A 26,090-nucleotide genomic window follows, 5' to 3' on the forward strand; every position below is an offset into this window, starting at 1 on the left:
GGAATATTCTGAGCTGAAAGGGACCCACAAGGATCATTAATTCCCACTGTTAGGTGAATGGCCAGTGCAGGGATTGAGACCCCAAACTTGGCATTATTATCACCCATCTCTAACCAAATGAGCCAATCTTAGGGCTATCCATTCCCACCATCAACCCAGCACCACTATAATACTCCTTAAACAAAAAACAGTACTCCTTAAACTCCTTATCCCCAAGTGCCACATCAGGACACTTCTTGAATGCTTCTAGAGTCTCCACCACCTCCCTGAGTAACTTATTCCAATGCCCAACTACTTATTTACTGATTTTTTTTTTCTGATACCTAATCTGAACCTCCCCTGGTACATCTTAAGGCCATTCTTCTTGTCCTTTCACTTGATATATGGCAGAAGAGACCAACCCTCACCTCACCACAGTCTTGTTTCAGGTAATTGTAGAGAGCTATGAGGTCTCCCCTGGCCTTCCTCTTCTCTAGAATAAACACCCCAACGCCCTCAGTCACTCCTCTTGGGACATGTTTCTAAGACCCTTTACCAGCTTTTCTGCCTTGCTGCGGACACACTCTGCCACCTCAATGACATTTTTGAAGTGAGCAATCCAAAACTGAACGCAGGATTCAGGGTGTGGGCTGACCAATGCTCAATACAGGGGATCAATCAATTCCCTAGTGCTGCTGGCTGTACTCTGAGCAATTCTCAATACACTCTTCCCCAAGGCAGTAGCTCTGCATGAAGCTGTTGTAACCCAGGGGTAGGACCTGGCACTTTGCCTCATTGAACCTCATACAGCTAGTCTTAGCCCATCAATCCATCCTCCCCAGATGCCTCTGCAGAGCCTTCCTACCCTCAAGCAGATCAACACTCCCACCTAACTTGGTGACACCTGCAAACTTACTGAGGATGCATATGATCCCATTGTCCTAACCATTGATAAAGATATTAAACAGGTCTGGCCAAAATTATGAGCCCTGGGGAACACCACTTGTGACCAGCTGCCAGCTGTATTTAGTTCCATTTAGCTAATTCTGAATACGATTTGTTTGGAATGAATAAAAAAAATGACAAAACAAAATTGAGATGCTCCTCCTCCTCTCTCCTCCCCTCCCTTTCCCTCTCCTCCCCTCCCTTTCCCTCTCCTCCCCTCCTCATTCAGCAACTAAGCCCCACACAGCCCCACACAGCCGCTGCCCCACTCCCCACTCAGGATGGGGGGAGAGGATCATAAAGATGAAAGTGAGAAACTCGTGGCTTGAGGTAAAGACAGTTTAATAGGTAAAGCAAAAACTGCACATGCAAGCAAAGGCAAACAAGGAATTTGCTCACCACTTCCCATGGGCAGGCAGGTGTTCAGTCAGGAAAGCCAGGTGTCATCACACGTAGTGGTGATTTTGGAAGACAAATACCATCACTCTTAATGTCCTCCCCTTCCTTTTTCTTCCCCCAGATTTATATGCTGAGCATGATGTCATACAGTGTGGGATATCACTTTGGTCAGTTTGGATCAGAACATTGCTCTGTGCTCTCTCATCTCCTTGTGTACCCCCAGCCTGCTCCCTGGTGGGGTGGGATAAGGAGCAGAAAAGACCTTGATGCTGTGCAAGTGCTGCTCAGCGATAACTAAAACATTCCTATGTTATCAACATTGTTTCCAGTGCAAAACTACATCATAGCCCTGTACTATGTGAACAAATTAACTCTATCCCAGACAAAACCAGAAAAACAAGTAAAGTTGGGTTAATACTAGAATACAATGCGACCTTGTAAGAAGTGATGGTGTTGTGTAGCAAGTGGAATTCTTCTCTCTGAATGATTGCTCCTGGACTCCTGCTTGGAGTTATAAATATGCAGTGGATTGCTGCAGATAAGCCACAGACTCCAATTGTACATTTAGCTTTTTCAAAGTTGTAAGAAGAGAAAAGTACATTCTGCTGTTCTGACCAAATGCCTTTTACTTACATACTTAGATCACAAATTTGTGTACAGTCTATGGAGAATTTTTATTGCTGTGCTTTAGAATATTTAAGTCATAGTTGCAAACATTAATTGCAAACATTAAGGATGATCCTTTGGTAACCTGTAATAAATTGCCTCCACATAGTGCAACACAGGTGGAAGATCATTATTCAGATGAACTAGCACACACTTTAATATCCTCCAAATTAGTCTTATAAAATGCATGACATATTCATCAAAATAAAGACTGTCCTGCAAAATTTGGGACAGATGGCAGTGCAAGATGACATCTTTTCTAAATGTGTCAAAATATTCACTCGTTCAAGCAATATGATTGGTTGCACATTGTGGGTGCATTATTAAAATAACAAAAGCAGTAAAATTCACTTGCATGAACACCTGCTGCTAAAGTGACTTAATATAAGTAAGCCAAAACATATAATTAAGTAATATAAATATAATTGCTTCACTGACAGATAAGTTAACAGTGGCTATTGCAATTCTTAAAACATTTTAAGTCAGTGAATTACACCTGTATTTAGATTTATAATATTTAAAACCAAAATGTACCTTTTTAAGTGACACTTAAGGAAGTATCCTTCATACCATATAGCAAAATATAAGAACAGATGCACAACAGGTCTACTGGTTTTCTGCTAGATGATTAGATCAGATAGTATATATTCCTTTACCACTTGAAAAAGGAGAGCAAAGAAGTGATTGATAATTCAAATATCACAGACAATTCAGATTTGAGAATTCAAAGCACTATCTGCTTTCTACTGAGGATCTGACATGGGGGCAGAGACAAAGCATCTAAAAAAGAACAACAACCGATTTTTTCTTCCTCAGAACTGAAAATCTCAAAAAATCAGCTAATGGAATCTAATACAACTCTTGTGGAAGGAAATCTCATAAAGATACGAATATGATTTTTCTTTCAAATTATGGCAAGATCTTCAAGACCCCTTATTTTGTTCTCTGCTCTGTTCTCAGAAAAGTCAGGCACTGCTCACCTGTTCTTAATGCAAGGTCTTGCATACCTGATGATGAAGATGAGTGCTGTTATTAAACTGATCAAGTGAACGTACCGTGGAGTGAAACAAGGTGCATTTGTGGAGGCCTAAGCACATTTGCTACACCACCCTCAGTCTGAAATTATACACCAGAATGAACCAGAAACCTTCTATTGTAGCGTGTGGCAATAAGCACATGGCCCCCACTTGACCATCACTTAGCTTAGTGTCTAGCTAACTAAAGTATGAACATCAAATAACTTGTCTCCTTATGAAAAAAATAGGAAATACATTTAAAATTATTGGGCACGGGGCAAATGTCTGCTTTGCTGTTTTCTTCTGGGAGGATGGGGAACAGGAACAAGATGTTTTATTGCTTGGTGTACAATTATACTGTCAGCTCAAAGAAAACGCAGATGGGTGAATATGGTAACAACAGGCTGGTACTATAGAAACTGCTACTGTAAAGGGTTAACAGAGACTGCACTTGCTGTACATGACCACGGAGCAGAGAGATCGGCAGTGTGAATTTTGTGTGATCCTCCGGAGCAGGCACGCACACACACAGAGATAGGGACACCTTGACTCCTCCGTGTGCGCAGTGCCCACCTGTCCGGCCCCGCGCTGCCCGGCCCGGCGCCGCTTCCCGCGGGGATGCGCCGCTCCTTCGCGGGGGGCTGTGGATGGAGATGCGGTTTCTGTAGCGCTGGGCTGGCTGCGGGGAGCCATTGGCTGGCGGCTTTGTGAATTTCATTCAGTTTGGTCCAATAGCGGGAGGAGAGCGCCTGGTACAGCCTGGACTTCTTCCCCCCCCCTCCTCTCTCTCCCCCCCCCCCCCCATCTCTCTCTCCCAGCTCGCCTTGCCTTGCAGATCAGTCTCTCCGCGGCTCGGTCTTTCTGCATAGGCAATCACAGCTCCTACTTGCAGACTCAACTCTCCCTCTCGCACTGATTGCAATGAATTTTCTGCCTGAATGTAGGTCGCTTACATCCGAGAACACGAGTTCCCTTCAAATCCATTGTTGTTGTCTTTCTTCTTGTTATTTTTAATTTTTTCCCCCCTTTCGTGGTCGTTGCATTCCTTTGGAGAAGCCAATCGCATTGGATTCCAAAAAGGAGAGCAGGAACCGTATGTGAATAATCCTGGCTGCATGATAGCCCGAGAGGATTTCCTGAAAGATTCTGGCTGTGTAAAAAAGACCCCTATCCTTCTGCAGCTATCCCAGTGTTAAGGTAGGACTACCAGATTTGCAGTTTGAGTGTTCATTTTCATATTTTTTTTTCCTGTTGTTTTTTTCTGTTCCCCCCACCCCTTTTTTTTATTTTTTTCTCGGCGAGGGTGGGGGAAGAGAGGGAGAGGTGTTGCAGTTGGTACTCTGGCAAAGGGCGAGCAGTTTGCTGCAGTCGTCTGTGCTTTTACTTTTCACATCATGATAAAGCGATACTTTCTTTCTGACATTTCCACCATCATACGCGATCTTCTTGTCACATATGCATATTTATGCAAATTTATTTCTTTTTTACCCACTTTGGTCTCGTCCCTTATATCCCCCTTGCACCATAATTTGTTTGGAGGCATTTTGCTGCAATCAGCTATTTGGAAAGGCTCGGAGGTTCTGTGTGAGATGTTTACAAAGTAGCTTTGCCTTACAGGGAAATAAACAGAAGAGTGTGGAGGAAAGGAGGGAAAATATCTGCAGTACAGGCAGAGAAAGAAAGAGCGAAGCCACAGTTTCTTGCAAGCGAGAAGAGGGGCAGGAGCGGTACCTCATGCTCCGTGTGAGCCTGTGGTTTTCAGGGAAACACAAAACCAACACGTAGGGTTTTGGTTAACCACTTTCCCTGCCACCACCACAGCCACGAAAAAGCAAAAAGGGACAGGGACGGGGACGGCAAGGGGGGGCAAGGGAGGCGGCTGCTCAGAGGAAATCTTGGATCTTCTGGGATTAAGCTGTTCGCTTTCGCTTAAGCTATTCTGTGGTGGGTTTTCTTTCTTTCCGCCCCCCCCCTCTTTTTTTTTTTTTTTTTCTCCCTTTCTTTTCTCCTTTTCCTTCTCCTTCTTCTCCTCCTTCTCCTTTCTTCTTTTTCTTTCTTTATTTCCTTTCCGGGCACGGGTAAAATGCCCGCTTTTGTGATGGGCATGGGCTTCCGCACGTGATGGAGCGGGGACTGGCACTGGGGAGAGCCAGCGTGCGCGGACCGGTGGCGGGGGGGGCGGGGGAAAAAGAAAAGGAGAAAAAAAGAGACAAGCACCAGCACCACTCACCCCCCCACACACACTCCTCCCCAGCTCGGCAGTAAATCGGCTTCTCTGCAAAGCTGGGGCGGGGGCGGGCGAGGCGGGGGCTGGCGGCGTGAGGCGCCTCCGCGGCCGCCGTGCTTTGCCCCTTCCCCGCGGGAGAGGCGGTCGCGGCCCCGCACCGCCCCGGGGAGCGGGGGCGGCCCCGCCGCAGCCGCCCTGACGGACGGGGCCCGAGCAGCCGCCGTTCCGCCCGCCCGCCCCCGCACACATCTCGCCGGCGCGCAGGGTCGGGGCGGGCAGGGCGCGTCCCGCGCAGCCGCTGCGGAAGGGTGCGGGACACGGGCAGCGGGACTGGGTCGGGGCGGCTGTCCCGCCGTCGTGCCCGGAGCGGGACTAAGAATAGATGGCGTCGCGGCCGGGAAACTTGGCCGGTTTGGGCGCCCGGCGTGGGGGGAGAGAAGTTTGCGGGGGACGCGGCGGCAGAGGCGGGGAGCGGCCGCCAGGTGGCGCTGCGGGCCCTTCCAGCCGCGCGCCCGCCGCGCCGCGCGCCCCGCCGCGGGGCCGTCCCGCGCGCGCCGCGGTCCGAGCGGGAAGTTCGGGCGTCTGCCGGGATCGGGATGGCGGCGGCAGCGCCCAGGGCCGGAGCGGCGGCGGAGAGCTCCTCCGGCAGCGGAGAGTTCCTCCGGCGGCGGAGAGCTCCTCCGGCGGCGGAGAGCTCCTCCCGCGGCGCAGAGCTCCTCCGGCGGCGGAGCCAGGTGTGAGGGAGCCGCGGTGTCCCGGCCGGGCGGTGAGCCAGGAGGGACGGCAGCTCCTCAGCTGTGCCTGTGCCCGGCTGTCCGTCTGCAGCCGCTGTGGAGCTGCTGCCTTCGGTAGGGACTGCTGAAACGCACGGCCCAGTTCGGATGTTTGGTATTTGGAGAGAAACCAACACGGCCACAAAACCCTAAAATACACCCCTCCACACCGCCCTTCAGAACACTCCTTTAGCCTGATGTTTGATCCGTGTTGAAAGCAAACACTGAATAAATTCTAGTTTGGTTTTAAATTAATAACGTTAAGGACATACATCCATGTGTTCAGATTAGAATTCAGAGCTTAATTGGAGGAATTTACAGTTACACCAAAATGGAAATCCTAAAACATAATGGATATCCTAAAACATAAATACAACTGCTAATGCAGATCTCATGTGTAAAAGGATAATATTTTTTCCCATATGTGGGACAAAAATTACGTTTTTATTAGATGTATAAATCCTCAGCACTGATGAAATAAACTGTTTGTCACCTCAAGAAGCAATTATTTCCACTAGTTTTAATTCCTAGATAAGAACACTGTTGTGCATTGTAAAATTGAACCGATATTATATGTCAAATGAACTCTGCATTTTATTTTCATTTTACTTACAATATACTTTATATTCTATCTAATAATACCTATGTAGGATTCTGTGTGAGTATCCTTTATATACATGTACATTAAGGCAGGAAAGTCCAAGTATTTTTTGCTTATATTGCTGAGTAGAGGGTTGTATGCATTGTCTTATGAATCATATTCCCATGAATCATTAAGGTTTGAGAACCATGAAAACATGTCATATCAGTTTCTGGTTACTCAAAACAGCAATGTCTATGGTGGCATGCAATTTTCTCAATAATAGAAAAAGACATTTAATTTTGACATAATATTTATAATTGTGAAATTATTAGTAATTTGTATATAAATGCTGTTATTATTACCCTTTATCTCTCTTTGTTCATATGCCAGTTTATCGTATAGATCCAATTTTTTTTGGTGGGTCATGTGCAAGTACAGCCTATTAAGTTGCACCAAATACTGAAACAGAAATTCAGTTTGACATCCAAAACATCTTGGTCTTTTATTCAATGAAAAATTAAAAAAAATAGAATTCAAATTAGCTCTGAATTAGCTCGGTTCTCACGAGGATCCAGCTAATTCAGAGCTAATTAGAATTTTTTTATTTTTTTAAAAAAATTTTCATTGATGTAATGGCCCTTAGTTTTGGTCTCTACTGGAATACATTCTTACAGATAAGAAAATACATTTTCCTTCTGCGTTTCTGGAGGGATTGATTACTCACCCACTATTGTTTTAAAATTCAGCACTGTATCGCAAAAATGTAAACTGTAAATTCAAAAATACCCATTTTTTTTTCTCGATCAGCAAAGCACAGTGATCAGTGTAATTTCTTTTAAAGTCATCACAATGAGAGCAAACAAATGCAAGCCTCATAGTGTGAACAGAACAGGCCCACTGGATTAAATTAAGACAAGGATAAAACTTGTAGGTTTATTGGAGATGCCATGCTAGCCTGTATATTTTGTAGTCTTCCAAATACTTTTGCTGATCCCATGTTCTTGGGCAGATCATTCACCTGAAAATGTTTACATGTAGTAAAAATGTCAATCCTAATAGCATCCTTCAGCTGGAGACCTGTCATGCAGAGATGAAGGCAAGAGGCAGAAAGAAAACCTATTTAACTGAAGCTTTGTATTAAAAATATTATATAGAAACAAGGATCTCTTTGGCTTTTTTCATTTTTCTACAAAAGATTGATTCAAGCAACACTTACTGATTGTTACATAGATGTTTGCACGTTTGTTTTTGACAGGTTCTCAATACAGCCTCCTCTTGGCCTTTCAAACACACACACTGCTATTTGATGGCTGAATCACATAGTGTAAAGAACAGCTCCACCTGGGTAGGACAGGAATAAGCATCGTGCTATAACCAGCATATAATTTAGTCATTCTGTCTCTTGAAGACTTGTCATCAGGATTCAAGATCTCTTCTGCATGAGTAAATTGGTTCATTTTGTGTACAGAATTACAAGGCTGCTAGTCTTTACAGAAATAAAAATCTAATAAAAAATAAAGACAAGCTGCACAAATCAATATAAGTGTCTCATGTCCAGCTGCAGCTATCCTCTGTTACAGTTCAACTCAGGTGCTCTCAAGCAATGTTTGTAAAGCATTTGTACTATGAGCCATTTTGATCCTCACATCTGACAGGGTTATGTACTCAACTGTGTCACCTTTTAATAGTTCTCCACTTCTCATTGTGTTTATTTTAGTAGTCCCCAGATTGGATTTGAAAGAAAAATAAAGCAGCACCAATAAAAAAACCCAAAAAAACAATGAGAAAAAAACACTTTGCTATCTAGTGGAGGAAAAGCAAGTAACAAGTTTTATTGGCAATACTCCTGGAAAATTTTTAGCAACGAGATAGGACACAATGGTAATAAACTTTTCACAAGTTGGATATAAGGGTAGAGAATAGAAAACTGAAAGATACCATTTATAGACAGTCGGCAGTGGTTGAATTTAAAAGGTAGGGAATTATTCTGGAAATTCCAGCAAGCTCAACCCTCTTTAAACCATGTAAACAAATAGAGATGAATTTTAAAATTAAAGATAAGCTGTATATGAAACAGGGTTACTTTATGTCTTGCATGCATATCTGACATGAAAGTCTGAATAGAAGCAGCCCCTGTAGAATGCTGGCTTATCCTGTGAGATCTGCAGTGGTGCTTTACCAGTGTCATGGCTAATTCAAACCGAATGTATTACCACATGCTGGAACGATCCCTAGCTAGGAATGCTCAGATTTGTACTGTAATAATCTAAAAATAAATTGTAGTCACTGATGTCACAATGTATGATTCTTTCAGCTGTCTTCTGTGCTGAGCCCACACACCACTCAGTGTCAGAGGACGTATTTCAGTAAGTGTATACCACTGGCGAGCTTCAGTGGAGGGTTAAGATTTTCCATGTTTATCTGTTACTTATGGGCTAACTGAGATTTGCAACTTGATGGGGAGGCTGAGCCTTTTAAGAGAGGCAAGCTTTGAAAATGAGTGGCACTCTTATAAACTCTGCACTTACTGTTATGATTTCATATGTAGTATGAATATAAATAGAAATTTGTATTTACTTGTGTACAAATCTATTTTGAAATAAATTAAAAATATTTTTGAGATTTAGTTACATAGATCATTAAGACTAAGCCTCTTCAATGTTTCACCATAATAGATGACAGATGAAAGAATATTGGCATGATTTGATGGTAGCAAACTTCCATCTAGCAGTATTTTTCAGATTTGCATCTGTTGAATGCAGTAGACAAAACAAGGTAGGCCACTGCTTCTCCATTCAGACAGTTTAGAGGAAAGACTTTTCTTTTGTCCTCCAAGTGGAGGTAGTCATTGCCAATTAGGAAAGGTCTGGGACAGCCAGAAATGAAAGAGGACAATCATGAATAGGATTTCTGACCCGAAGTGTTAATTGAAGTGGGTTTAATGGCTTGATTATTTTGAAGAGTGCTTTTACTGTAGTATCTGTGTGGGCTGCAGGCCCAGTACAGACCTAGAAGGAACAGATTTTCAGGCTCTGTAGTAGTGTTGCTGTCAGGTTAATGGTCTTTCCAGGACTGACCAGCGATCTTAGTCAGTGCCATCATGTGGTGATCTTGTGATATTGTTGTCAGACATAGCTGGGTAAGTGATCAAGCTTCTTGATGTGTTAACATCACTTTGGACCCTTAGTGAAAGATACGCAGTTTAATGCCAACAAGTCTTTCACAAATCTGTTTAGAGAAATAGCAAGGAGAGGGCTCAAATAGATTAGTTACATTTTCTGTAACTGGGTTTCTTTTACAGTTTTAAACTCTGGTGGAAAGTAAATGGACAGACGTCAATAAATCACCTGCTTGGTAGGTTTTTTTCCTCCAAAACAAATTTTGCAGTAATTATCTAAAAATACCTATTTGTACTATTCCAATAAACAAATACTGCATTATACATCATATTTTGGCTTCTGATACATAAAAGTATTACTTGGTATCCATCCAAATGTAATAATACCAGGACAAAGCTGATAGCCTCTTTTGAAATAAAAGAATTTTGAATAGAGTCAGATTTCTGTTGTTTATTCATATATCTTTGTTTTGTACTGATTTTTGTGGTACTTATTTTAGGCTTAAGTTTTGCCTAAATCTTATGCTTGGAAGTAGATGTGCCAGACAGTTTCTTTCCTCTTAAATAAAGTTTTTTGCACACCCTACATAGAACTCTGCAATTAAAAAGAGCAGGGGTTTACTCAACAATTATCAATAGTAATTATGCAATTAAGAATTCTTTCTCTGAAAATAAATAAGCTTTTCTTCCCCACCCCCTACCCCCCTTTCTCTTTATTTTTTTACTTACTTTACTCCAACATATATGTAATTTATCAATTACATACCACTTATCCATGAAATACCTCTTTTGAGTACTTTGTCATATTCAGAACAAATTATCTTGAAATTATATAACAAATATGTTTATTCTTTGAGATATGATTCTACCTTTTCTGATCTATTGTGAATGTTTTCCAGACATATATTTTCAAATACAAAAAAATTATATATTGTTCATGTAGAACAGCATGTAAGATATAAGCCATATACTCTCTAATGTACAATACATTTTTATTCATTTTCTTACTGGACATAACATAAACCATTAACATGAAAAGACCTGTGCAACAGGACCAAGATAAATGAACCATTGACAGATTAGTGTCATGCAATGAGGTCTGTTGGATTCAGTGTAAAGATACCTGTTAATTTCAGAAGACTTTTGGTCAGGTTCTTAGAGAAAGTAGTATTTGGATAAAATGGCATGGAGTATTTCCATAGAGCTGGCAAGATCATATAGAATGCTTAAAAGTTTTCTCCCAACTTCCCATTAACTTATGCTAATGAAATTGCCTTCAAACCTTTGTTTGAAAAATAAATAAGAAAGCATAGGCTCTGAAAAGTAATGCATCTCTGTTGTAATGCAGTTAGGAAAAATGGTATGACCCAAAAAATGTACCCCCGAAAATGCAGAATTGTAAGTTTCTTTCCCTTGTCTTGTTCTCCCCAGTTCCCCTTATTGGTTGTGTAAATTCCCTCCACCCCTTTCCCCCCTGCCTTCAAAAAAGGGTGCTTATCGATACCTCTTCCTCTTTCCCTCCTGCCATCTCACCCCAAAGGATCCCAAGAAATAAACTGCCATCTCAGCTAAGGGAAAGAGCCTCGTTTTTAGGATCTCCTTTGGCAAGCTAATCTAACTCCCCTGTCTCCCTGGCTGCTGCGGGGCAGGCAGTGGTAGCAGAGAGGCAGGGGACATTAGAAATTATAGCACATCTCCATTCCTTCCTTGAAGAGTTTGTTATAAGAATGGATGATTATGCACACTAAAAGAGTATGCTAGATGATACAAGACCATCTACTGTCTCAACTCATGTTTTATTGGTAACTGTCTTTATAAAGACAAATGGTTATACAGACTTTGTTCCATCTGTGATTTCTTTCTGAAGTTTCTTGGATTTGCTTGTCAAAGAAACTGGGCGTGTGTTTGATGGAGTATTCACATCCAGTCTGTTCACCTTTTGATTAAGTTATCTCATTAGTTGTGGTGGTGCTCGAGTTTTTGCCAAGTCTTCAAACTAGCATTTTAATGCTGGTAAATAATTCTCCTGGATGTTCCGTAGCAATGATTTTGGATTGTAGATTTCAGTATTATTTTATAGGTGATTTGTGACCAAAAAAGGGGCAAAAATCCTCTCATGGATTCCAGAATTAGGTAAGAAGATGTGAAGCCCATGTAAATCTTTGGTACATCTACCATTACCAAAACTCTCTGACATTTATTAATTAGTAGGAATGTATCTGGATTTCATGGGATGTTTTAGGCAAAGAATGAAAAAATATTATAGCAACAACTAGAGGAAGAGGCTAGTGAGTTGTTGTTGTATGAAATGTACCCTTCACCCAAACATTAGTGCAGATTGTCTAATGCAGCAATTCAGGAAAGCATTCATAAATCATAGTGTTTCTTCTCAATCAGATACGTCATCACTGATTTGTTTGCTATAGTTTCCCAATCCAAATATATCTCTACCAACAATGTAATTATTATTATATCTGCCTACTGCATTTTATATCATCTACATGGAAGCAAAGTTCTCACTACACAATGGCGTGAGGGGAAGTAGAACTTTCTGCAAATTATGCACAGCTGGACAGATGAGCTGTGGTGCCTGAGGCTGTGAATTTGTATTAGCACAGCCAGCAGTAGGTCTGGTTCCTGAATTAGAAATGTTCAGTGTGTGTAGTTTTCAAATGTGCAAGTGGTGAATTTGAGGACAGATGATGTAGATGCAGTGGTTTTGACAGATTAAATAATAACAGCGTCATAACTGGAAATTAATTGTGGAGCTGGATGAGAGAGCTATCATATTAATTTCATGTTCATTGTGATAATAGTTGATTTAGTTCAGGTACACAAGTTCCAGTGCAGGTGGACTTACAGCTAAAATCTGAAGAGTCTAGCAGTTATTAAGAAAATGCATTTCTTTGTTTAATCTTACATATATTATGTCTTTCTTTTTTCTTGTAGTTAACCAGGAGTTACAGTTTTTGAAGACATGCTTCTTGTTTATATTGGTTTGATGTCATCTTTACATAGAGATGTTTCAAATACAGCTCCTTAAGAATATGGAATGCAGGGTATCTGGCAGTTACATTAAAAAAAAAAAAAGTAAACTAGAAGAGCCAGCAATCTTTTTATACTATTGTACTGTGAAAGGTGTGCAGCATTGATTTATCTGCCCTGATCTGGTACAGAGGTAACATTACTGAATCGCAGGGGATTAGTGGTACAGTTAGCATGTGCCATTACTTTTACACCAAGTTACTTTTACAGAGAGGCAGGAGCAAAAGTTCCTCCCTAGAAGAGCTGGCTGACCCTCTTTTGTTCTGTGGAGTAGCAAATATGTATTTATCCTTGTAATTTTCAGTCTGTATTTTAATTTTCCTGCTGGCTTTGGAAATAAGATATTCTAGTGAATTTTCCTCTTGTCCAAATCTGTCTACTGTATAAAAGTTTCAGCTTGAGAAAATTGAAATTTTAGCATATAGTTAGAATCTTTTATTTTTTCTTTCTTCCTTTTCTGCAAATTTTGTTATTGTTGTTTGTTTTTCTTTTTCTGTAACTTTTTAACTTGCCCTAACATCCCAGAGACTGTGAAATGTTTCCCACTCATGACGTAATAAAGGTGTAATAGTGGTCAGTACAATGACCAATAAAGTAGAAATCCCATTAAATCTTGGATGATTTGCATTAACAGTTCTCTTATGCTGAATTTAAGTGTCTTTTAAAGAAGGATTTCTTGTTCTGGCAATGAAAATTACATTAGCAATGTAGAAGTTACACTACCAATGCTGTAGAAAGGACAGGAGATGGGAGCAGTTGTAATAGTGCCAGTGTGTTGAATTCTCTTCACTGTTAAATAGTTAAGATTGGAAATCTAAATAAGCTTTGCATTTTGTATATAAGTAAATGATCACTGGATAATAACACTTCACAGAAACATCCTTCTGTGGTAGATTTCATTTTCTGTTTGCCCCCAGAGAGTGGTTATTTGGTGAGGCTTGATACTTCACTGCTTCACAAAACCAGTTATAGCTGGTTTATTCAAGAGGAAACAAAACGTGTAAATTGGAGAAGATAGTGTCTGGAGCCTGAGACATCAATAAAGATGATGGAGAAATGGCAGTTTCATTTTGGGAGACAATTAATGGGTATCTTAACAGAAGTGATAGCACTTGTAACACCACTTCTAGCTCTTAAGCCCTGAAAGCTAAGCACTAAGCATATTCATGTCTAAGATGAGCAGATTGCATATTCCAGTTCTAATCTTCTCCTCTGCAAAAGATTAGGGTGCTTCCTGAATGACCTAACCTCTACCTCTCTTACTCGTCATCCCCAGCATGGTGGGGTGTTTTCCTTCTCTTGCTTATTACTGCCTCGAGAGGCCCATCCTAGTCAGTCTGTAAACAGGCACGGAGTCACAGACACATGACCAGTGTCAAGGGAAGGTTCACATGATTCACTTCCATAGGAAAAGAACATGATGACACACAGGGATAGTACACACAAGAGCATAGAGAGTATAGTGGTAAGGAGTGGCAGTTCATGAATTGTATTGTGGAGAACTTAAAGCAGCAAGATATAAATCAAGTTGGATTTACAGCAGGAGCTGATGCTTTTGGATATGAGGGTTTCATTTAGTCTGAGGGGGTACAATGTAGAAGTTAGTGGTCAAGGTAAAAGTACAATTTTTAATATCATCATCCCTCTGTAGAAATCTTGCTTGTAGACTTTGAAATTGAGTCTGTTTCCTTCTGAATAGCATTTTAATTTTTTTTGTCCTAATTAAGTATTTATTGAAATAAAGCCAATGCTTTTTAAGGAAACCATATCCAGTGGTACCATCACTGAATATATTTCTAGTTAGGAATGTTTGCTTGTTTGTTGGTTTTTTTTTTCTATGCTGTTTGTCCCAAGAATCATAAAAAGTCAGCTTTCTTATTTCATCTCAAGTACTTGGCTTTTTGGAATTGGATATTTATTTTGCTTTGTTTTGTTTTGTTGAGGTTTTTTGGGGTGGTTTTTTTGGGTCATTTTTGTTTGGTTGGTTTTTTGTTGTTTTTTGTTGTTGCTGTTGTGGTTTGTTTTAGTTGGGTTTTTTTGTTTGTTTATTTTCTCACGTCCTTTTTTTTGTCTGTGTGCTTTTGTTTGGGTTGTTTTTTTATCTCCACATGCCAAATTTTACTATTTACTTGAAGTTTCTCAGAGAAACTAGTTTTGCAGAAAAGTGCATGAAGAAGGTGAAGAAATTTACCTGGAATTATATAAAGACAGGCTTAACAAACTGTGGGTTTTAATGGTTCTGTCACTGGTACATGGGGGTGAGGGAAAGAAAATTAGAGTAAAATGTGCCTTCATCCTACTCATATACATCACTTAAAGATATTAATGTAATAGTTGATAAAGACTGTGCAGTTGCTGCTTAACCATTATTTCACATCTAAATTATAGTTACAAAGTCACAGTTACAAAACTTTTTTCTGATCACTTTTTAAAACAGAATTGATATACTTTCCTTAGCTCAAAATTTACTAAGAAATAAAGCAGACAGAAGAAAGCAATTTTCTCCTCAGAGGTTGCAGAGTGCTAGCCTTTCATGTTCTTAATAAGCAAATTTTCCCTATTTATATAAATGGACATATTGCATATAACAGCAATTTTGAGAGCAATTTTCCTTTGCTTGCTGTGAACTGTATATTTAAAAGATTACAAGCATGACTGAGATCTCATTAACTCTGTTCTTTCATTGGTTTATACCATTGTCTTCAGTGACACTGTGCCTAATATCTGAGTGTCTAGAAGTATTTAGTGCCTTAAAAAACAATAGTCAGGTTTCAGGATTTCCCCCTCCTTTTGCAGCCAACATCTCATCATTTAATGTGTTGATTTGGCAGAGGTCTCTTTTCAAATAAGAAGAACTTGTTCTCTATGGAGTAAATTGTTTACCAGCCAGCTATATGTGTTTGCCTTAGCAAATCTGAGTGAAATGGTCCATCACAAATTCATGTTACTGCATTAACCTTCTTGACATTGTGACTCTGAAAAGTTAAGATGACAATAGAGGTGAATGACAGGAGGTGGTGAAAATGAGATTCTTGAACATGATGCACATTTTACTGTGTGTAAATAGGCTTAGAACTTCAGTGATTTTAAATATAAATTTATCTTTTAAATTTATTTGTCCCCTTTAGATGATTCTTGTTATGATTCTTGTTAAACAGTAAAAGTATACTTTATCAGAATTTTAGTTCTTAATCCACACTAAATTCTAGTATGTACTCAGATTTTATATTTAGACTGGCAGAAGCTGCAGGTACAGAAGGAAGAAAATGCATGGAAAAAACTTAATCACAACATTTTTATTACTTCACACCAATTTATTTTTTTGCTCTGACATGTACCAGAATTGATTATTTATAGTACATACTTTCTATGAATAAATAAGCACTCAATTTTGTATAAGAAGATATCTCAGACTAGAAGCAGTTTTTTAGAGAAGATTAATAAAAGTTTGGCTGAAGAATTCAACTTTGCAGAACAATATATTGCCTTTATTTGCAAAACCATAACAATTATTTCACAAAAAAACAAATCAAAGCAAAACAAAATAAAAAAACCCCAAACCAAAACAAAAAAACAATTGGATGAAGAATCTAGACTTTTGATAGATTGTTACATGCTGTCCAGACACTTTCATATATCTTGAGAATAGTTTGTTTGGGGGAGGGAGGAAAGAAACAAAGGAATGAATTTACTATTAATTTTTGTTTCTTTTTTCTTTCTTTGTTTAGTTTTTGTTTGGCTAATATACTGTATATATGTATAATGTACTATATAAAGCAAAATGGATTTCAGATATCTAGACTGAATATATCCCAACCTGCAACACCACTCAATCTTACTTCAGAAATGCACAAAATGGCCACTTTAGGGAAGGAGAGGAGGTGAAGATTTGAATCTAGCCCAAATACAGAATCAGAATATACCTTCAGCACTCAGACTGGGAAATGCTTTTAGATTCTCTGATCTGGATGTAACTGAAGCTGTGCCAGGAATCACTCTTGCTTATCTACCATAATTTTGAAAGTACTAAGTTCATGGACTGCCATGACACGGCTTGCCAGAACAGCCAGAGGATCAGGCATAGCCAGTGTGGGTTTAGGAAATGTAGGTACTGCTTGACCCATACGATCTCCTTTGATGATCGGGTTACCTGCCTAGTGGATGAGAGAAAGGCTGTTGTCTGTCACTGGATTTCAGTGAACCCCTTCACACTGTCTCCCCCAGCATTCTCCTGGAGAAACTGGCAGCCCATGTCTTTAACAGGTGCACTCCTGGCTGGGTTGAAAGATGTTTGGATGACTTGGTCCAGAGAGTGGTGGTGAGTGGAGTTACACTTGTGTTAGCTGGCCACAAGTGGTGTTCCCGAGGGCTCAGTGGCGGGCCAGTTGTATTTCATATCTTTATCGATGATCAAGCTCATTCTTAGGAGTTTGCAGAGGACAGCAGGTTGTGTGGGAGTTTGATCTGCTGGAGGGAAGGCTCTGCAGAGGGATCTGGACAGCATGGATCAATGGGCCAAGGCCAACTGGATGAGGTTCAGTAAGATAAAGTGCTGGGTCCTGCACTTCAGTCGCAACAAACCCGTGTGGGGCTTCAGCCTAGAAACATAGGAAAGAATTTTCATTCTAGATTTTCATATGTATTGTTACACAAAGGATGTTAATCTCAATTGAAGTATGGCAAATTTTAGGTTCAAGTGTTGCATGTCTATGTACTACATATGGGGTTTTTGTACTTCAAAGTCTACAAAACAAAAGGTAAGGAAAGCTGAAGCAAGAGGGTGGACAAAACAGGGACCATTCTCACCTTAGTGATGGTTTTTCCCACAAGTACCTACAATACAACAATACAAAGTATTGGGATTTGCAGTTGCAAGACTGTGATAATAACAACACAAGACCTGAAGTGTGAGAACATCAAGGGAAAAAGAAAAATGATGTTATGGTGGGCTCTGGAAAACACTTGTTCAGTGGATTAGATGATAGCTTACAGGGCTGTGAATTGCAGACCCTTGACATTACTGAGGTTGAGATACTAATTTGCTCAAGGCAAAACATGATTTAACAGCATTCATGAATGAAAAATTTGTATTGAATCACTTAAACTTAACATCAGAGTTAATAATATAAATAATATAAAAATAAGGATCATGTAGACTTAGAGCTTTTGCCTGGATACTTGCTTTTTCTCAAAAAGGAAGAGTATAGAGAATTCTAAGATTATTATTTAGAATATTTAGGTATTTTTGTTTGTCTTTACCTTCCTCTAGGTAAAGACCTTTATCTTTAAACTATGTAGTGATCTTTTAAAACAAACCCTTATAATTTATTTTATGTTTTACTATATTCATCAAAATGGAACCAGTATTTTTTTGTACGCTGTTTGTAAGTACTAGGTGACTTTGTATCCCTTTATAACTTTTATTATTTGATAATGGATCCTTTGGAAGGAAGGATGTCCTCTCTTCCTAAGACTACATAATTTATCAAACAGTAATTGCCATGGTACATTTAGACTTTGTAAATCATCACAGGAATTGCCTGATATCCACATTACCCAATGCCTCAAGGTATTCTAAAATACAAAATCTAGCCACAGGCATTAACAACACATACAGTGATTGCTGTCATATTTTGGTGCTGTTCCCAGAAATGCCACATTCAGAAGGTTGTACTTTGAGGAATGACGCTGCATAATCAGATGGCTAAATTCATTAGACACTGAGATACCACAACAGGGAGTACAGTGTTATCCTTGATGATGTTGGCTTTTGTGGTGGCAGACAGCAATACCCACAGAATTTCTTGACCAGGTTACCGACCGATTCAGTCTTTCAAACTTTTCCAAGCACTGGAATTTTTTTTCTTTTTCTTTTTTTTAGCACATCTTTTAGCTTAGCTTCAGTTTTCTTTCCTGAGAAATCATTGATAAAATGCAGAAAGTTTCTCAATAGTCCAGGTAACTACTTTAGACAATGAGATCAGCTGTTCAGTGGCTAGATGTCAGACTTACTATTTTTAGGGTTTGGCTGATACAAACTGAAGAAACTGAGAAATTGTGACTGTTAATTCTGGACTGTTCTGCTATAAGAAATAGGAAAAAAACCCACAACCACTATCTCCCTCCTTCCCCACCACCCCCAAAGACCCCTTCTTTTACCATATGCCTAACTCATTAGTGGTGATGAGAGATCCTTACAGGGTTGCTACTCTGTTTCCCACTGTGAACTGTATACGTTCAGTAAGGCCATGACAATTTTTTTTGTCAAATGTCTACTAAATATATTGCACAAACTAGGAGAACTAGAGAGGAATGCATTTTAGTTTTAGTCCACATACTTTAGATAATCAATTCATACTCACATATGCTGAGCTTTATGACAGAAATTTTATGCTTTTTTTTCTACAGCTGGTTCAGTGAAGACTTTTGGTGAGGCAACAACAACCTCTGGATTTTAGTGATTTTCCTACTAGTAGATGAGCATCTTTCTCTCAAAGATATCTCTATTAGATCAGTGAGGACTCTATCTGTCTGCCAGTGCTCTTTACTTCCTGCTAGTACACATTACTAGTTTAGCTCAGATGTCACTGAAAATCCTAGTTCTGAATCTTGGAAATGCTGTGGGTTTTGGTTTTCATTTTGAAAATTTAGAGCTAAAGTTATTTGTTACTCATATTTCAATCTACATACTTTCAGATGCTGATCATCTTAACTGTCTTGTAGGATTATCACAAGTATATGCAGATGATTGGTAAGATTTTTCTGAAGTTTTTAAGTGAAAGACTTTCCTTGAGTCCCCCATGGGTTGGTTCATCCTGCATACCAGAAATCCATTTTCAAACTGAAGACAGTCATGTGCAAATTAGATATTTTAGGTTCTCAATGCAATTTACAGGAATAATTAAGAATTTTGGGATGCAATTGACCTTTCTAAGGTTTTCTTCAAAATGAAATTAAGCACTTGTGATTAATGAATGCATGAATTTGATCAGGTGAAACTAGATCAGTTTACATTGTTCCAGAGACTATAAACTGTTGGCTTTCCTGTTCTAAGGCCTGTCTGAGACACCCATATTATTGGTGTAAGGTCCCTTACAATTTATTGCTTTATTGTTATTTCTGTTTATATAAAGTTATAGCTCTTGTTTTAAGATAATGGACTCCTCTTTCTATGACTTACAGTTCTTGACATTTGAATATCTGTGTCATTCTCTCCAAACACATTTTCCTTACTAAGCTGTGGGATTGTTGGATGCCTGATAGGCTTGAATGCCATTGATGACCTAGTATCTAGCCTTAATTTTAGGTTATTACTCTACCTATCAGAGGCCTGAATCATTAGACTGTATTCCTTTCTGAACTTTTGCATGCTAGCGCATTTTTCAGTTTTTTGTGGGTTATTCGTGTAAAGAAATTTCACTATTCTATTCAATATTGTCATTCAGTAGCTTTAGTTGTAGGTAAAAAATATCAACTACTCAGTTTTGATGTATTCAAATTGTTATGTATGAAAGAAATGGAGTATTTTATATGCTGATTACCTCCAAATACATTCTGTGTGAGACATCCTTTTGAAGAAATTTGTGTAGGTGTTTTACAGGATTTTCAATTATTCTGAATGTAAAAAGGGTGAAAAAATTACAAGGGGTATAGCATCTATTTGAAATAATTATAATAGATATGTTTTACTGTGGCTGAATTTAAGGACTCAGACTATCATCTCTTATTCCTTTGCATGTTCTGCTAAGTAGAAAAGCTTAAGCAGAGATGTGGCTGAATTTTTTAGGAGTGGTGAAACACAATGTAGAATACTTACATTTAGAAAACTAAGTTCACAATATAATCACTGGAAATTTCATATGTGTTTCAGAAGGAAAATCTCCACATTCACTGCCTGCTTAAATGTATTTAACACAAGACATAAAATTTAAACTTTCAAAAGCAGCAATAAAACGAGCAGCTTTCATTTCTAGCTAATACTGAATATTTTAAACCCCCTACTCTTTTTGGAATTATGAATTGCAGTATGAAAATTTGGAAGCAGAAGACTAGCTTCATTATTTATAATAATAGCAGAGCACATTACATCATTCTATTGACAAATAATTCTGTTTCAATATTTTACTGAAGGGTACCAGTGAAGGGAACAGCTAGTATAGTGGTTGTTGCAGTACAGGTCTCTCCATTCAGCAGCAACTGTTAGTATTTCTCACATGAAAAGGGCTAGGGAATTAGACATATACAGATATATTGGGGTTTTTTTTTAATTAAAATTCATGTTAAAAATATTTTTCAAATTTAAAAAAATCAGGTTTTAATAAAAATAGAATTTGTGTATGTATATGTACATGTATTCTTTAACTCATGTCAATGTTTGGTGCTTTTTATTGTCTAACAAAATATTGCATGTGTCCGCTTGATAATCTTGATGGCCTTAATGTAGACCTTTTTTATGAGTTATTTAAAAAAAGTGAAACAAATGTAAACTCAAATTCTATAAAAAAATGAATAAAAGATCATCTGTGACGGTTCTTTTACTGTGAACAACTCTCACTTGAATACTGTCTAGGGGACGTTTGTTTTTATAAGGGCATACATTGCAGGTGGATTCTTGAGTGAAGCACTAGCGTTATGTCATGCACCAATAATCAGATAGTGATAATCTCTGTTCACAGTTGGAAGTGCTTATATGGCAAGAATCTAATTTCTAAAGTTTATAAGCTGTGTTTTCTACAAAGATATTTTATTCATGATATCTTAAGTTCATTTTCAACTCCTGAGAATATTATTTTAAAAAATAAATAATACAAAGTTAAAAGTTCTACTTAAAACTCCTGTAAGAGCTAAGACCTGTATTTAAAAAAAACAAGTATTTGCTCTTATACCCTGTTTTTTACTGAGTAATATAATATTTGATTTATTAACTAAAACCAGATGAGGACTACAATAAAGGTATTTATCACTTACTCATCTATGGGTCACAATTGCTTCTTAGACATGTGAATAGGAAAAAAAATAAGAATGAGAAAGAATGGGAAACTGGAATGCTTTTAAGTGTTTCTAAGACAAATTATATATTACTGGAAGATTTAGTTTATTTGTAGAAACTTCAAATTTTTACTTGCATAGAGGATACCTTTGCTAGCATATTTACCTGTGGTTGGAAAAATTTTTATAGATAAGGGAATTACTTGTTGAAAAATAACATACACAACATTTAGAGCTTGCAGGACTTGAGAAAAACAAGGATTTTATTGCTTCAGGGGTTTGTCACCAAAGGAGTCTTTTGAGCTTTTTCAAAACTATTGAAGATTAGGCCACTTAGGTGCCTGGTGTGAGCTTATACTTTGTCATTATCCTTCCAACTTACAGCTTCTGCACATGTGTTTTTCCAGAGTCTGTGTGTACTCAGAGGAGTATTTCTACAAATATTTTGAAGCACTGTGCAACAGCTCCAAGTTACTGGATCAGTACACATCCTCACAGTGACATGAGAATGCTCTTCAGCCCTCCAGGGGCTGGTGCTTTGCTCAGGCAGAAAGTCCTCTGGGACCTGAACCATGGTCTTTGCATAGCACTACAATGCAGTATGTGACGTACCAGTTTTGTCAGAGTTAGCTTTGTTTCACTATGTGACTCAGGGTGTATCATCACTTCCTAGAGCTTTTTGTCTTGTGGTTTGCAAAGTGACAGCAATTTTGCATTTGTCGAAGAGACTTCTAAAATATGTTTCTCTTTAATGCTCTCCTTGAGACCTTGTGATAGTAATTATTGTCACAACCATGCTCTTACGTATGATTTATAATTTTCCAGTTGCAGCTATCAGCTATTATCAGAATTTCCTCCCAAAATTACGTGTACAATAGACTGCAGTCAAGTATGAGACAGCAAGTATAAGACTTGGATATGTGGACTTCTGCAGTTTACTGATCTCATGAGAACTTGTATTGACTTTGAAGGGCTCTGGATCAATCTCTTCATTTCTGCTCAAAGAAACTGCAGCCTTTTTTCAATTTTTAATACTGAAACAGTAAAAGGCCAACATGTAGCTCATTCAGTCATGAATATCTTTATTCTTCCAAGTAACAGCAGGGTAGAGAAAAGCAATTGACTTCTCAACCAGATAAATGGAAAGAGTAGTGATACTGTACTCATGACAATCATAAATTTGAGATTGTTATGACCTGTAATCAACAGCATATGATATAACCTATTTCTACTGCAGGCAGGAGATCTGAAGATGACTGACAGCCTAAAGCAAGTAAGATCTAGCTGAAAACAGAATGTTCTAAACACAGAACAATGACTCTATATATAGCCCTACAGTGAGAGAAATCTTTTCATTTCTCCTTCTCATGGGAGACAAGAGAGGATTTATTTGACTTTTGGGAAGCTTTAGAATCTTCAGCAAATATTCCAAGACACTGGAAATATTTTAGGCAACTTAGTTCATGTAATGGAGCTTAAATAAGTTTGCAAACATATTGATTTCCTGCATTGCAGAAATGTGAGGGTTCTTATTATTTTGCTTGCTATTTGCTTGTTCAAGTAATTATTCTACACTGTCCACTCATAATTTTAGATGATTATAAATACAATAGATTCAGTTAGTACATGGAGTGGTTGATTAGCTGAGGATTGAGATAATCCATTGTCATGTGTTAATGCTCCTCTTGTGTGCATTCCAGTGACCTCTCATAACTCTTAACCTTTATCTAACATTTGGTACATGGTTCATTCAGCACAATAAAACTATAATGAATGATTAAGTTACAAATAATGAATTTAACTTTCTGCATTTGACTCAGTTCTTAGTAGAAGCACTAAACAAACTGCATTGGTTGCACAAATGTCTTTTGAACGCCTTAAACTGAATCAAAAGAATTTAGGGACACATTCTCACCTTTTTTATATGTGTTGACTTTGGTTTTCTGTTGATTTTTCCTGTGGTCTTCACAGACTACTTGAAGTTACAGGAAAAGAAAAAAAAAAAAAAAACAAAACAGAACAAAACTCCTAAATGCTAGATACATTTGCCACACCTTCTGTAAAACAGTTTAAGTCAAAATTTCAAGACTCAATATGGCCTATTGGTACTTGAGCTATAGGAACGTTCAGCTGACAGTAATATGGTAGTGAAGAGGGAGGTTATACTGCAGGCACCAGATCCCAACTGTAGAGGGAACATAGTTTAGTTTTCTGTCCAGAAAAATCCATTTCAACCCATGCCCCTGCCTCCTTTGCTTCCAGAGATCAGGAGTTAGGTTGATCATGAGGTTCCTGTCAAGACAGGATCCCTTCTTTTGTAGTCTTTACACTCCCAACATAATAGTAATGTTGGTAGTGGCTGCCATCATTGCTGTTCTGTCATATTTTATCCCTAAAAAAGGAAACACATTTTAAAATATTTGCATTTTTATGTACTTTGATTTTGGTAAATTGCCAACATTTTCCTAAGAAGGGAAAACTTATAGTTTTAAGTGCAGCCCAGATAAACCAGGATGGAATTTAATTAGAGAAAGAAAGATTTCCTGTGAAAGACTTTTCTCCTCATTGAATTTGAGGGAAGAGGAATTGGAATCTTAGATGTAAGTTCTCTGCAATTTTCTCTTGTTGCTCTTTGTTACCAAAGTAAATTCTGGCTGTATTTAGACTGCAAAACTGGGGCAGGATTTGAAGCAATTGGGACAGACTGGGCTAAAGAGCCAGGTTGAGCCATGATCTGGTACAGCTTGGTAGTTACTTTCATGCCTCTCTTTCTGTTTACTACTACTTAGAGTTATTTTATTTGTTGAAAGGGAACCCAACATACATGGAAAGGAAGAGATTTGTATTTTACTAGGAGGCCTTGTGAGGTAGACAACTGTGGGAATGAAGGCAATAGAGCAATTAAGCTGCAAGCTCAGAGGGGCTCTCATAAACATCAGGCGAAAGTCTTATGGGTCTCAGATGTGCTTATGTTTGCTCACAAGGTTGTGGTTGCCAGATAGAGACTTACGTGTTTTTTCTTCTAAGGGAAAAGAGGTGTAAGGGTGCCTACATCCCATTTCATATCATCAACTTTTCTGTAGTGCTGAAAGAAGATGGAGTTGTTTCTGTTGTGCTGACTGTGACTTTCCTTTGGTAGGCAGGTGATTCTCTATGATAATTTAAACCAATTTGGAGAGACTTAAAATGTCTTCTCTTGTCTCTTGAGGATAGAACAACACCTGGGGATATAGGACTGTAGCAATCCTTGTTCTACTTGACTTGAATCAGGCTTTTGCTCTGTTTTCACAAAAGATACTCACTTGAGATGTCAGAGATTATAGTTCAAGCTGTTCTTTAGTTGCTAATATTAAATGACGCTGCTCTGTAAAGAGAAATAATGATCTGAGTAATTGGTGAAGTGATTCACTGGCATGAATTAGACATAACCAAACACTGAACATCTGCTATAACCTTTGCAACTGGAGTCTAGCTTGAGTCAGTCATGTTGATGGCATATTCTGTCTTTCTTGAAAAACGTACGTGTATTTACGGAAGAACAGAATAACTGATTGAGGTTTAAAGGGACCTGTGGAGATCATTTTCTCAAATCCTATGCTCAAGCAGAGACACCTACAGCTGATTGTCCAGGACTGTTTCCAGACAATGTTTGAATATCTACAAGGGAGGGGATCCCACAACCTCTCAGAGTAATCTGTACCACTGTTTGATCATCCTCACAACGGGAAAAAACAACATTTCCTGATATTCAGAGGAAAGTTCCTGTGTTTGTTTGTGCCCATTGCTTCTGGTCCTGTTACTAAGCATCATTCAACACCTGAAATTTTGAACTGAGAAAAGACGGATTTATAGAGAAGTCTGTTTAATCAATATTTGAATGCTTCTAGTCACAGTGTTTTTAAAAATCATCTTATCAGACTGCTGTTGTACTTTGAGTTTGTTTCTCTCTACTCCCCAGCTTCACCACAAGCTGCTTCTTGTGAAAATACTGTTCATTTTTCACCTATCATTTTGAGACTAGTAAGGAGGTTGGAAAAACACGTTTCTTGAAGCTTAAATTGTGTGGGTTTTAGTCCATAGGTCAGTGTAGAAGTGGTTGTGTCTGCCTGTAGCTTCTGATGATAATCTCTGCAAAGGTAAATACTGCTTTGAATAAACAGATTATTAAGTACCTTGTGGAAGGAGAAGGGACAGTGACAGGGAAGGAGATATATTATCAAGGTAAACAAAATGGTAAATGTCTAAATGATCTGAGATTGTAGTCCAGTGATGACGCTTTATACAATCATTGTTTGGACCTTTACTTGGTGATTTAATGCAAAATGAAGAATGATTGAACTAGTAACCTCAT

The 26,090-nt window shown here is 38.6% G+C and overlaps 1 protein-coding gene across 3 annotated transcripts in view; it reads left to right on the plus strand.

Annotated features, from left to right (window-relative positions):
- Positions 1-26,090, plus strand: part of NLGN4X (neuroligin 4 X-linked) — a 277,033-nt gene that overhangs the window by 113,442 nt on the left and 137,501 nt on the right. For 2 of the 3 annotated variants that reach the window (XM_086880153.1, XM_086880155.1), the window contains exon 1: positions 3,799-4,202. The exons of the other annotated variant lie outside the window; for it this stretch is intronic. The gene's annotated coding sequence lies outside the window, so the exon portion shown is untranslated. Of the gene's footprint in view, positions 1-3,798; positions 4,203-26,090 lie in introns of those variants that run through there. 3 annotated transcript variants of the gene reach the window in all.

The sequence above is a fragment of the Cyanistes caeruleus genome, chromosome 3 (assembly GCF_971803275.1).
Source record: "Cyanistes caeruleus chromosome 3, bCyaCae1.hap1.1, whole genome shotgun sequence".
In the NCBI taxonomy this organism is placed as follows: domain Eukaryota; kingdom Metazoa; phylum Chordata; class Aves; order Passeriformes; family Paridae; genus Cyanistes; species Cyanistes caeruleus.